General features: G+C 47.4%; 1 protein-coding gene across 2 annotated transcripts in view; it reads right to left on the reverse strand.

Moving 5' to 3' along the window:
* CDH1 (cadherin 1) overlaps positions 1–8931 on the reverse strand; it is a 77970-nt gene that overhangs the window by 67115 nt on the left and 1924 nt on the right. The gene's annotated exons all lie outside the window — the stretch shown is intronic.

The raw sequence follows: 8931 nt of genomic DNA on the forward strand, positions 1-8931 counted from the left end.
TATATACGCGGGCCTCTCACCGCTGTGGCCTCTCCCGCTGCGGAGCACAGGCTCCGGACGTGCAGGCTCAGCGGCCATGGCTCACGGGCCCAGCCGCTCCACGGCATGTGGGATCTTCCCGGACCGGGGCACGAACCCATGTCCCCCGCATCGGCAGGCAGACCCTCAACCACTGCGCCACCAGGGAAGCCCAAAGCATCCTATATTTCTGATGTTCAATCTGGCAACTCTGCCCATTAGGCATTATATTGCTGAAGGTGAAGTGATGCATCTTACATAAAGATTTATAAGATACTAACTACCCTATAATACTCTCTCAGTGAATATTTATTGATCAGATGAATTTCGGAGCTGTGAGATTTTTGTCTTGGCCATGAGATGATTGAGTTAGCCGTAGATTATTGTCGTTGAGTTTTTTGCATGTCTTTACAAGCTCCCTTCAGTTTCCTGCGCATTGCCAAAAACTGGAAGAATGGAAACTGGGTCTTGAACAATTAATGGGCCTGAAGGATGCTGCCGATACCCAGGAGAAAGGTGTTGGGTGTATCTGGAAGCCTTGCTCAAGGAAGGTGTCATCAGACAATAGGAAACCAAACAGATGGCCCTGGCGGCTCAGATCTCTGTTTAGATTTTGATCTGGTGCTTCCTTACACCAAGAAGTGTGGGGCAGAAATGGCTCATCTGACCTTTACACTCTAGACTGCAAGCTGTTTTGTGACAAGACAATGAGGTAAGGTTACACCAGCAGTGTGCAGGACTCAGAGAAACTGGGGAGTGCCAAGTGGAGACACATGCCCTGAGAACATCCCCTTCTTGTGTCCTTTCTGTGGCTGGTACTGAGAAAGTTCCCTCTTTTCTTTAAAACAGAAAGCACAACAACACCTGAAACTACTAAGTTATATGTCAATTAGATCTCATTTTATTTTTTGGAAAAAGGCACAGTGGAATAACTTTTAAAAGCAAAAGATATGTACGGACCTATATATACACTCTGAAACCTCATTCCTTCATTCTACAAATAGTTACTGACACCTACTATGGGCCAGGAACGGTTCCAGGTGCAATACAGCCAGTGAATTCAACAAGACAAAAGCCCCTGGCCTCCTGGAGTTTTTTTGTTGTTTGTTTTTTGTTTTTAATATTTACTTATTTATGTGGCTGTGTTGGGTCTTAGTTGCAGCACGTGGGATATTAGTTGCAGCATGAGGGATCTAGTTCCCTGACCAGGGATCGAACCTGGGCCCCCTGCAATGGGAGCATGGAGTCTTAACCACTGGACCACCAGCGAAGTCCCCCTCTTGGAGCTTTTGTTCTAGTGGGAGGAGAAAGACAATAGACAGGTGAAATACATGTTAGATGGTGAAAAGAGCTACAGAGAAAAACAAAGCAAAGAAGGGGGAAAGGGTTACTGCCTCAAATAGGGTGTTCAAGAAAGACCTCATTGAGAGGGTGACACTTGAGCAGAGACGTGAAGACATAAAGGAGTGAGCCATGCAGGTAGCAGGGGGCAACTATTATTGACAGAGGTAATAGCCAGTGCAAAGGCCCTGAGGTAGAAATGTGCCTGGTGTGTTCTAAGTACAGTCAGGACAAGAGGTAAGGGGTGAAGGTGGGCGGGGAAGCAGATCATGGAAGGCTTGTAAGTCATAGAAAACACTGGCTTTCATTCTGTGTGAAATGGGAAACCACCGGCGGATTTTGAGTAGGAGTGATGCTTTCTAACTTAAATTTTAAAAACCATCACTGACTGCTGAGTGGAGAAAAGACTGTTGGTAGAGGGGCAGAGGAAGCAAGAAGACCAGAAAGGAGGCTGTTGCAACATCGAGGTGAAGACACCCAAAAACGTCTTTTGGGAAAACTCTCCTGGGAGTCTGAGTACCAAACCACACAAACAGGTGTGTTCTTAGCCTTCAACTTGCCCAGGTATCATAAATCTGAAAGGCTTTTGGATTGTTACAAGCTCTTCTAATTACAAAGCCCACTAATTATTATCTAGACCTTGGCCAGTTATCCCACGGGGTCCTGTGCTGGCCACCATTTATGATTCTCCTCATGGGAACAGGTTCAACTCTTCAGGCAGACCCCAGAAGTTCCCAGCAGTAACATCTGAGCTCACAGGGATCTGGGCACGCTCCGTCTATTCCCAGTGAGGACAGATCCACAGCCAGACCTCTGCCTGGTGCCCACACCTTGAGTTGGTTCCACTTGGAACATGAGTTTAGGACAGGTCCCCTTCCCAACCCACTTTGAATGCCAGTATAATTGCACTTTCAGAGACTCCGAAAGAAAAGAAGAAAGTAAAAGAAGTGCAGTTCACCTAGCATTTTTAGGAAGTGAAAGTCAAAAGGGACAGTGGCTGAAAATGGCTCAGAGGCGAAAGACAAAAGAGGTGCTTCAGAGGCAAAAAAAGCCTGAATTCTAGCAACACAATTAAAAGTAGCAAGATGCAAAAGGTGTAAAGACCTCTTTTCCAAAGGGCAGGAGGAACTCGCCTTAGAAAGGTGAATTCGTTTCACTGGAGATGCAGTTTGGCAACGAGGCAGTGGAGGGCGTGGGAAAGGGCACGGGTTTTAGAAGACAGAAGTCCAACTCTGCCACTACCTGGCTGGGTGACCTCAGACAAGTTGTCCAACTTCTGAGTCTGTAGGAGATAATGACAGTTCCCGTCTTGGGCCACCGTGAGGCTTAACCAAGCTGTCAGGTCTGTGAGGACCCACTTTTGCAGGCCCCACTCCTGACACTGGTTAGAAACAAATACTTGTATTTTTATTTGTTGGCTGCCTCCAAATAAATACTCTCAGCACAGCCCTTCCATTATGTTCTCCCGTGTGTGGGGTCCCTGTAAAACCTCTGCATCTACTGACACAAGACTAAGGAAAAAAGACCACTGTCCTGTACAAATTCCTACTGAAACTGGTGCCCGCTGTTCTCCCAAGCTCCAGACCTGAAATTCCCAAATACCCTCATGATGATGCCACTTCTGGGTCCTTCAAACTTAACAGTTTCCTAACCAAGAATAAATTTTCCTTCCCCAACTTGCTCCTACTTTCTCCTCTATTCCCAGCAAAGGATGTCCTCTCATTCACCAAGATCCAGGGGGTAAAACTGAGCACTCCTTGCATCCTCTGAATACTTTCCCACCCCAGTGACATTCTCCAGTATACTGGAATTAGCCACTGAGGGAGGGGGGGGTCTCAGAGAATTTCTGGATCTCCCTGAGGGCCCCCAGCACTGGCTGCTTCTCTGGGCACCCCCCATCTCCACCCCGTCTGCTCTAATTTGTGCCCGCAGAGCTCTCCTTCACCGGCACGGCAGGTCGACCAGCCGTATCGTTCCCCAATCAAGGGTGCCCTTGGATCCTTGGCCTCAGGATGGGCAACCAGATGCCCACACCCTGGCTGGCACTGGGTATTTATTCATCAAACATTCCTCATCTCGCCACTGGAGTTGTCCAGGGCGATGCATCAGGCGGCAGCAGACTCTTGGGGAGCTTTTAAAAATGCCATGTCAGAACCCCACCTTCAGAGACTGCAGCTCAGTGAATTTTCAGGTTTTTGAAGTGCTCCAGGTGATTTGATGCTTAGCCATGTGGGTAAACCATGGTCTCAGAGGCTGGGGCAGAGTGTTTTTTGGCAATGGGGAAAAGACAGGCACCCTTAAGCCATGTGTATTATGAAATATGTTTAAACACCAAGCAAAAGCTGCCAGGTTCAAGGTCACCCTGATTTCCTGCACCCCCCCCCCACCCGGACCCAGTTGTACCTTGCCCACTCCTCCCACCCCAATTCTGAACAATATTCATGGGCAGGTCCACAGACAACCCCACTCCAGCCCTTCCCAAGCACACTGCACAGTGGCAAGCAAGAAAACACCGCAGCATTTCCTTTCCTAGCAAAGGGCACTTTGGTCTAGTCACTGTTTGCTGTTTGCAGAGCAGTGTTTGCTTTAACACAGAAACAGGGAGAGGGAGGAAACTGGTTTGGCTGGTTTGCCGGGTGGGAGAGAGCACAGGGAACCGTTTGAACCAAAGGTAAAACAAGGGAGAGTCTCAAACAGAAGGCACCAAATACTCCAGGGGCTTTAATATGTAATATTCATTGGGCACGCAATATACACTGTGACATGAGTACTATTATGCCCATTTTACAGAAGGGGAATCTAAAGCTTAGAAAGTCCTTGGCCAACGTCCCTCAGCTGGCAAGGGGCATTACCTGGATTTCAATCTAGGCAGTCTGACTCAAGAACCTTCTAAATGTTCTTGGGCCTTGGGAGGTGGGGGGCGTGGAGAACTGAGGTAGATACAGGAAGGAAAGGGAAGAGGAAAAATGCAGAAAGAGGGGGCTTAAAACGCTCCCAACAGTAACAAGCAAAAGCTGAAGTATATAAAAGGAAAACTTACAATAGTAAGAGAGAAAAGGAGAGGGAGGGGAGAGAGAGAGACACAACCACAATTTTTTTTAAATGGACCAAAGACAGAAAAAACACTTTAAAATGTCTAACTGCCCTTCCATTTCCAGAATCGAGTTTGAGGTCTCCCCTCTCTGCCCTCCGTGGCTTTCAGAGGGAAGCACTAAGTACACTGTATCCCTGGGACACACTTATCACTATAGTCTGGCTTCAAGAGCCACTGGCTGGGCATGCAGCCTTCACAAGCATCTTAGAAAGTTCTAACAGACGCAGCTCTCCCTACCAATTACAATCAATGTTGAGCGCTGGCCCGAGGCCACAATTTGAGAGGAGGAAAATAAGCCAAGGTACGAGGTAGTAAATATTCATTCATTCATTCATTTGTTGAAAATAATACGAGTGCCTACTCTGTCCCTAAGAAATATGAGCCACCATTTAATGATTCTTTCCTGTTTCCTTACCAGCCTTCTCACTCACTTTATGTTCAGCCCACTCGGCTTTATTCATTACTGTAATCCCAGGGTCCAGCCCAGTGCTGACACTCAGTAGGCACCCACATGTGTTGACAAGAGAATCCAAACGAATAAACAAATATGCACGTTTAATCCTCACAACAAACCTGTAAGTATTATTGCCCACCCCACCCCCCAATTTTACAAATGGGAAACAGGCTCATAGAAGCAAAGTGATTTACCCAAGGTCACACAGCTAGTAGCTGAAATTCAAATCTGGTCTTTCATATTCATGGAACTATCCTGACCAGCCCTAGCTCATTCCCTTCCTTGAAAGTCTACAGCCCTGAAAGAAGATGGGGGTTGAGGCAGAGTGGAAACCCAGAAAGTCAGGATTGTGATGGGTGTCTCTTAGGGATTTTTGGGTATGGGCAGCTTCTGGGAGATGTGAGAGCTGATTGCTTCAGCATCTGGCTTATCTGGGGCTGCGCTTGGAAGGCTTAGAAGGAGCATTTCGGAGGAAAAGCCTCACCCAATAAAAAGCCCCAGAAAGCAAACAGGGATTTCCATAAACACCTGGCTGAGAGGATAGGCAGGTCTAGAGGCCCAGTACAGAAGCAGCAGGTGCCAGCCTTCCTTAGATGGCTTTGCAGGGCTCAGGACTTTTCTGCCACTCCTTGTGAGACACAAAGGCAAGGGCAGGAGAATGACTCATTAGTCTCCTTCCCCAGGGAGATTAGCACCAACCATTGACACAGATGTGAGTAACAGGGAAGTGATGTTTAGGAGTTGGAGGGGTGAGAGAGTAGGGATCCTATGACGTAAGGTGACCCCAAAGCAGGCTTCTGTATTTGTTTTTTAAAGCCTAGTTTAGGGACTTCCTTGGTGGTACAGTCGTTGAGAATCCACCTGCCAATGCAGGGGACACAGGTTCGATCCCTGGTCGGGGAGGATCCCACATGCCGAGGAGCAACTAAGCCAATGCTTCACAACTACTGAGCCCACGCGCCTAGAGCCCGTGCTCCACAACAAGAGAAGCCACCCGTGGAACTTCCCTGGTGGCACAGTGGTTGAGAAACCGCCTGCCAATGCAGGAGACATGGGTTCGATTCCTGGTCCGAGAAGATCCCACATGCCGCGGAGCAACTAAGCCCGTGTGCCACAACTACTGAGCCTGCGCTCTAGAGCCCGCGTGCCACAACTACTGAAGCCCGCGCGCCTAGAGCCCGTGCTCCGCAACAAGAGAAGCCACCGCAATGAGAAGCCCGCGCACTGCTACGGAAGTAGCCCCCACTCACCGCAACTAGAGAAAGCCCGTGCGCAGCTACGAAGACCCAGTGCAGCCAAGGAAGAAAAAAAAAATCTTAAAAAGCAAAAAAATACTTTAAAGAGAAGCCACCGCAGTGAGAAGTCCCCGCACCGCAAGGAAGAGCAGCCCCCAGAGCAGCCCCCGCTCACCGCAACTAGAGAAAGCCTACGTGCATCAACAAAGACCCAACACAGCCATAAATAAATAAATAGATAGATAGATAAATAAATAAAGCCTAGTTTAATTAGGGGGCCTGCATACCGTTTCCATCACCTTTCAGCACATCTTTTAGAAGGAGGAGGAAATGGGTGTATTTAATCCTTACAGCTGGATGCCTGTGAGCAAGGTCAATCCATCAAGCAATCAGAGCTCAAACCCAAAATATAAGCCCTGTTTGCCCAAGGTCAGGTGGAGGGGGAAGCAAAGCAAGGAAACCATCGGTTTGAAAGCCTGCCTGCTTCTTTTCCCACCCCTCAATCAACTGAAAGCTGAGTGCACAAGTATTATCCTGAGATTGGAAACTGTCTAACAGCCTGGGTTTTTCAAACCAGTTTGTGCTTAAAAAAAAAAAAAAAAAAGGAAAATAATCAGAAACTCTAAAGAACCAGTTTACAGTTGTGGTTTTGGTGTCGTTTGTTTGTACACTCTCCATTCTAAAATGTAGAGAGAAGTCGAAGGAATACAAAGCTGAGTGAGACTGTGAGGTTGGCCATCTCACAGCGCACAGGAAGGACCCCAGAAAACCACCCCAAGATCCCCTAAGTTTAATCAAAACCCTATTTATGACACTCTTCAGCCACCTGTGGACATAATGCAATAGGCTCCTTGTTCTCAGACTCCCATGCAGCAAATTCCCCACAGGGCCAATGTTTAAACCTGGTACTAATGTTGCATGCTTCCATCTTCCTGGACTGTCCAAAGAGAATGAGGTCACCTCCCTAAATCCTGGCTGTCTTTTTAAATCACAAAGCCAGTTCCCTGAGATCTCATGTGTGATTTTACCAGAAGGGCACTTTCATCTGATATTCCACATTGGAGTGGTAGGAGACCCCATTGTCCAAGAAGGCCAAAGAAATTAAATGTCAGGAAATCTGCTGATTGGGGCTGGGTATGTGGACATAAAGGGAACTGGAACCAGCCACACAAGCAGCTTCCAGAGGATACTTCTCCCACCAACACTACCAGCTACAGGCCCCTTCCACTTCCCACCAGGTCTGGCCCACCTCCATCACCACCAGCCCCCTCGGGGTCCCGCCCTATCAACACCTCTGCTCTCCAGGGTACATAGGGAGGACGATGCGTATTTCACGATGGACACAAATTCCCCAAATACCCTCTTTCTTTTTTTTTCGAGATTATTGAGAAGCGTAAAGAATGGGAGAAAGACCGGCTGTGGCTCCCCGAGCAGATCAAGAAATTGCCTTATGCTTCAGTCTCCTCATCTCAAAATAGAAATAACAACGGTACCCACCGTCACACAGTTCAATGAGGTAAAATATGTAAAGCACTTGTCCCAGAGTCTGGTTCAAAAGCGAATAGGTGGGACTATTAATATTTATGTTATTATTAACATGTAATAATATTATTACTAGTCAGATACAAAAGCTTGGTGGTGGTGGTGGTGGGAATAAAAACTAGACTAACCCACCCTTGGTGCTACAAGATGTCTTGGTGAAGGAAAACAAAGTGACCAACACTTGTGTTGCAACACCTCATACACAGATACACACACCATTTCTAACCCTTGCCCCGAATTCAAGGTTCAGTCAACTTTGCCTCCACCCAGAAGCCAGTCTTCACTGCCCACTGATACCCATCAGAACACCCCAGGGCACCCACACTCTTCCACCTAAGTGCCCATGTCCCACAGTGTTCTCTAAGCGGGTCCTGGCACATTTCTTAGCAACCTGCTGGAGTGTGAAATACCAGGGGCAGGGATGAAGTATCCCTATATCTCCTCAATCACTCCCGGGGGCCCAGCACAGGGCCGGGCAGAACATCAAGCAGAGACTGGCAGAGTAATGGTGGACCCACTGCAAAACCAGGCAGACAACACTTCCTTTCTGACCCAATAGAAAGCTCCACACAACACAGACGTGACTCAGAAAAGCAAATATGTTTAATCAATCAAGCTGTTTAAAAACAAAAGTCTCCTACTGTTGGAACAACTTTCAAAGTTCAAAAAAAATTTCAGACAACAGCATGATTGCTGTAGATTTTTCACATGGCCAAAGACTGGAAGAATAAACAGTGAATTGCCTTAGGGGAATTGTGGGTGATTTCTCATTTCAAAAAGTATTTCTTTTATTGTTATGATACTTGCCCTATCAACTAAATCAAGAGGGAGGAGAAAGTCCTTTGGTAGGAAATAAAGCACCTGGGAATCAGTGAAACCAGAAGAGAAACCAACATTCCCTTGCTCTCACTCCTGGGCAACAGTGAAGTGAAACAAAGCAAACTCTAGAATCCTGATTATCACAGTGATAAGACCCAGAGGCACACTGTGTCCGTTTTCATTCCCTGAGTCAGAGCTACCAGGTTTTTGAAACACACACACACACACACACACACACACACACACACACACACACACACACCATTATTCCTTGGGGGAATGGTACCTGTATCAAAATGTTTTCATCTCTATGAGATGAGCAAAAGCCACAGTCTGGTGACTAAGAGAGGGCTCCTCAGTCATCCCAGGGATGTTGCAGAATGGGGCCTAGGAGTCAGATCCTAGATCAGATTCTTGCTCTGCTGAAC

The sequence above is a fragment of the Lipotes vexillifer genome, unplaced genomic scaffold (assembly GCF_000442215.2).
Source record: "Lipotes vexillifer unplaced genomic scaffold, Lipotes_vexillifer_v1.1 scaffold1235, whole genome shotgun sequence".
In the NCBI taxonomy this organism is placed as follows: domain Eukaryota; kingdom Metazoa; phylum Chordata; class Mammalia; order Artiodactyla; family Lipotidae; genus Lipotes; species Lipotes vexillifer.